Source organism: Opisthorchis viverrini (genome assembly GCF_000715545.1).
Source record: "Opisthorchis viverrini unplaced genomic scaffold opera_v5_209, whole genome shotgun sequence".
Classification (NCBI taxonomy): domain Eukaryota; kingdom Metazoa; phylum Platyhelminthes; class Trematoda; order Opisthorchiida; family Opisthorchiidae; genus Opisthorchis; species Opisthorchis viverrini.
The window spans coordinates 133,832-139,483 of record NW_008751867.1 but is presented as its reverse complement, the minus strand read 5'-3'; positions in this window follow the sequence as shown (position 1 = coordinate 139,483).

Genomic DNA, 5,652 nt, shown 5'->3' with positions numbered 1-5,652 from the left:
TGTAGTCGCAAAGATCACTTCATGTGGGAAAGGTTGCCCGAATCCCTACAGCAGACGACGTGGTAAGAACAAAGCACGTGATGTCACGTGATGACGAGAATCGAATGGTTATGGGGAGACCAATGAAAAGTATGCAAGTGTGCCATCTTGCTTGCTGTTGCGATATAAGTAAAACTGACAACTCAATTCAGTTATACATGAGGACAAAACAAACGGTTGTTTGGTCAGGCAGTTGCGTTTGACAGGCAAGAATAATGGGTCCATTCTGATCACAGTTTGAATCTCTGCCTTTTGTCGAATAAAGTGCAGCTGGTGGAATTTCGGTGATTGTTGATCACCGCGGTGAAAAAGACGTCCAAGTGGGGATACCAAGCTATCTCCGGTGAGCAGCAGTGGTAAAAAGAGGACCCCTCTTATCCAAGGTACCAAAGTTCATGTGCAACTGAGCGTCATGTTCCGAGCGTCTCATGACTTTGTGCAGTACACCTCGGATTGGCTTCTCTACTTCCATGGATATAAGTAGTTTTCAGTTAATTTTCCACGCAAACTTCACATAAGTTGTTTTGAACGTTTTCGATGCACACCTAATGAGAAAGGAAACCGATTAAGGGAGATTCATACAGATTGCGTAATCGTTTAGCCATAATTGATGTTTTCATCATGTTAGTCCACTAATAAAACAGGAGGCGTGCCCGGGTGTTTTCATCACGTTAGTTCACTATTGAAAACAGGAGGCTTGCACGGGGGGAGGAACAGGGTCTGATAGTACACCTTGGCTTACAAGTGGGAACATCCTGATTGATCAGTCACGCATGCACAATGTTTTTTCCTTGAGTAATGGCCATTGACACGCAAAGATTCTTGAAAACCTATCAGTTGTTTTGAAAACATGCTTTTTTGCAACTCAGTTTTTTCTGGCCCATCTGGTGAAAGTAACTCTTGGTTTGCGGTGTCAATTTTTCTATTTGAGCACACGCATCTGGGAATAGGCCATGTTTGGACAAGCTACCTAGAACTGAGAATTGTATTCGGATGAACTGCATAAAGTCAATACGAGAATGAACCTACGAACATATGCGTATTCGTAAATGAATAATCCTATCGGAATGTAATCTCTGCTCACTGAATAGCATTCAGTCCATAACAAGTGAATTCGATCAACGGATTATCCGGTCTGGCTGACTTTGAGCAAACGTCACACGTAATTCTGAGTGAAACACAGAGTGACACTCAAACACATCGTGTACTGCCGATCGATCGAACGGCACAACGTCAAACTGATCAAAAACACTCTGACCTCATCTAGAGGATTCGACGTGTAGTTTCTCTAGCGAAGAATCTGTGTTTCACAAACGAGCCTTCCTTTCAGTCCATTGGTACATCTGAAGGATCGCCATCCGGTTGATAGGACTAGGAACTGTGCATACGAAATAAAAGGTAACTACTGTACGAAGGTTTATATAGGTCAGACAGCCAGGGAATGGCACACCAGAATCGGTGAGCATAAGCGTTCCATTAATAGACCACCGATAAACGTAGATGAATACCAGGGGATAGTCAAAGATTCGGCAATGGCAGGGCATGCACTAGACACTGGGCATTGGATAAATTTAGAAAATGTGGACATCCTGAGACGGTGTTTAAGATTCACACCACAGCGACTGGTGGCCGAGGCGGTGGAAATCGCCAAGCATCCCAGTGTGAATAGAATAGAGGGGGTAGAACGTGCAAACGTGTGGAGAGCGGTCTTAGATCAGCCGAGATGACACGAGGCGGTGTGCAGTTATCAGCGAAATCGCCTGGGTCTAAAAGTACAAAATCCAAGTAGCGTTAGATCCAATTAACCAGCCCACCCCCATCCCCAAACTAATTGTCCCAGCACCCTTGGACGAACACAGGTGAACGAAATCTGTGAGTGAACTGTGAGTGATAAATTTTTCATTAAGGTGTCCTAGACTGAAAAAGCAAGGAGGAAAAATTCGGGTTCATCATGAAAACGAATCCCCTTAACCAGTATACCATAAATCTTTGTCACCCCGAAAACAGGAATATCAGACTAAACACTCAGCAGTGATCAAGTCGGCTAGTCATTAGAAATCTCACGGATTGGTTCCCTGAGTGTCTTAAAACCTAATCAACCTACTCACTTACTCACTTGGCCTGACGAAACTTTAGTTTCAAAAGCGAAACGTTGCCGAGCAATAAATCCACGGATTGCCTATCAAACCTCTCTGAAACGAGCCATCCTTTCTTCCTTTTAAGTTATGCGAAGGTCCAAATTACGACTACTTAATGAAGGTTGAAATTGATCCCACAGCAGCAATTACAACAATCACCCTCACTCCCAACTTTTCTGGTTGTAACGGAAACTACTAACAAGGTTGCTAAAAACTCTTCAACAGCCCACGACCGATTTCGCCCTTCCACTTCGGGCTCATCAGGTGGGTGCACTCCCCGAGTTTCCGTTAACCCTATGTTCTACTTGAACCCAAATTCAACCGTTATCGAGAAATACCCTCATTTGCAAATCAGTTTGGTTTTCACGAGAGACTCAACTGAATCTCTCGTTTATGGTATTCTACTGAATGAATGTGCTGCACACAGGCCGCCTCATGATTCAGGTGGCACGATCTTCGAGGTACCGCAGGATATCAAACCCTAGCTTATACAAAATTGACGACGTCTTTAGGTGAAAAACGGGTGAAATTCTAGCGTAAGTAAGGGTTATACATCCTATATGAGAAATGACTTAGGCGCCGAACAAGCTGGTCAGTGGATTTTCTTGCTGGAAGGTTGCTGAAATCTTCCGAAAACTCATGGTTAGTTTCGCCTTTCTTTGGGCTCATTAAACGGGTTCAGGTTTCGATTTTCCATCAAACTTTTGTTCTACTTGGATATAAATTGTACTCAACGTCAAATTCATTCGGTATTAAGTAAAGATTCAACTGAATCCCGACTGAATCTGATATCCGTATTACTGTTACTACCATCTCGCCAATTATTCGTTGGACTTTATTCAATGATCGTACGCGCATCTACTGAAACAGATTGAATTGCGATCAACCTACAGAATTTTGGCTTCAGTTGTTAAATACTCTTCTGAGTGCTATGTTTTGCCATTAGTTTATGTAAAAAGCCCGTAATAAATTCGATATGTCCAGGAAAGCAACTGAGTCGGTTTTACTGACCTTGAGGAAGCTCCGAAAATCACTTAGCCACCAGCATTCTAATCCATAAAGATGAGAATGCACAAGACTACAAAAACGCATTCACTATGCAGATCAGATGACCAGTCACGTGTGAAATTACTTCTCACCTTGAGGTTATTGACTTCCCATTCACCTGAGTTTCGTTTGAACCATCCCATCCATGCCCTGGGGCGATTGGTCCGCTGAGTCTGCACTAAAATGGGACTCCAGCTTCATCACCCTTATCAAATCTCATCAGCAGTGCGCACCTGTGGGGTTTCAACTCCGGACGTCTAACTTTCTAGGCGAACATGTTATTACTACTCCATCGGCAAGCGCTGGCGGCATCCCAGTTCTCACACCTGAGGAGACAAACGTGTCCACGCTTGAGCAGTGCGATCGGAGTTTGCCAGCACCTCGAAAGACAAACTGGATAATATTTATCGAGTGCATGTTGACTACTAGACATAAAAAATGCCGTGAGCGAGGTCTTTTGACATTATAACACTGGTTGAGTTGAATACCTGAACGCACTACTCATGAGGTTGCTGAAAACGAAATATATAGCTGGGTTTTAGGTGAGGCTCTCTTCTGGGTTGGTCCGAGTGACCAGTTGCTTCCTGCTTGGTCAATACAGAAACACTTGTACTCAGTAAATTTCAGCACGGTTAATGCTTTTGTTTTCACGGTATTTCTAACGCCAAAAATCTTTGGTTCACTTAGAGTGTTGTGTCAGAGGGGTTCGATCTTTAAGGGGCGAATTCACTGACCGGAAGGTCCGTGGTTCGAACCCAACCTTTGACTCTCACCTTCCGATGTCTAGGCTCGGGCAACCTGACAATATCTCATCCGTCGTTCTCCCCCTCGGCTTTCCATAGCGGGGGGAGATTTCGGAACTTTTGTTGGATATTTTGTCGCGTAAGTGAAAGATCGCTTACACTAGAATAGCCTAGTGTTTCATTACTAGCCATGAGGTCGCAGTTTTGCGAGTCCCTGGAGTTTTGTGAAACGTACATTGCTGGTGGTTCTAGATAAGGATGGGCTGGCTTCATTGCACGATGAAATCCCAACAAAAAATTTTGCAGATCGCTTGATACTACCAAAACTTATGTGAGTAACCCCGGCAGTTGGTGCAATACGTTCGTGGATACCTAGCTAGGCAAAAGCAGTATGCGGGAAAATATCATCTGTGTGAGATACAGTGGCCATCGCTACCCATGTAACGGTGATACTACTCATGTGGGGGCATGCAAGTAGTATGTTTTCTCGTAAATCCGCTTCGCATCTCTCGGAATGTGAGATCTATTACGGAATTTGTGGAGTCGCCTTGTAGAATTTGTTTGGATTTCACTAACAGTCAAGGAATATCCAGCAAACTTCAGGATGACGCGTTCAAGTGGGAGATGGATATACAGCTTTTGTCAACAAGATGCATATGAGAGTTTTACTTCCCTGTCCAATAATCTGTAGCTGTTCAGTTGGTGTTTTCTAATGAACAACTATGCGCAGAGGGTCTTCGTGCTTTCACCTGTACGTCCTCTTGTGACGCTCTTCTCTCGCTCATGCACCCGAGTTACTTTCCTCAAAAGATGAAATTTTTACCTTTGGTTAACCTATAGTTTAAATCAGTGAGAACTGGCACATTGTTTTGGATCAGCATGACAGAACAGTTTTGTGCTGGCAGCACTTTAATTGCACGATAGTTATGGACGTGTAAACCATTTGCACTAGTCTGAAGAGTGATCCAAAGGGTGTCAGAGTCGCGCGGTCAAATATCTGCCTTGTATATGAATTGTGCTTGAAAAGTTCCTGTTGTCTGTCAAAAAAATCGATTTGTCTCCCCATCCTGGAATTAACAGGATGATTTTCCTTGCCAGGTGGCCAGGTGGCGATCAGTCTATTCGCGAAATAACTTTGGTCAGCAGTAACTGGATTTTTTTTCTACGTGTTAACTGCCGTTTGTCAAAATAGACACGAGTTTAGTTTGTTCGATGAGCAAAGTGGGGTCACCGAAAATAAAGCAAGCAGTGAATACTCACAAGCTAACACGGAGCGGAATACTGTGTGGGTCAAAAGTTTAAATCTCTGAACGAACCAACTGTTAAAGCGCTAAAACGCTTTCCTCACCCGAATAACAGCTGGATTTTGTGAGCTTCAACTCAGTGTGCCACACAAAGGTCGCTTCATGTTTTAGATAAAATATTCGGGACAATGCAAGTGAGTCTTCTGTGAAAACCGAACTGGCATGCAAATGAGTGAACGCGTAAGAAATGATACCAGTGAAAGAAAGAAGGCCTTTGCTGCGGAGTTATTTACTAGAAAATACCAACTGACCAGTTACAGACAATTGGACAGGGAAGGAAAACTCTCATATGCAGCTTCTTTACAAAATCTGAAAATCCATCTTCTCTCGAACGCGTCTTCTTGAACGTTCCTGGATATTCATTGACTGTTGCTCAAATCC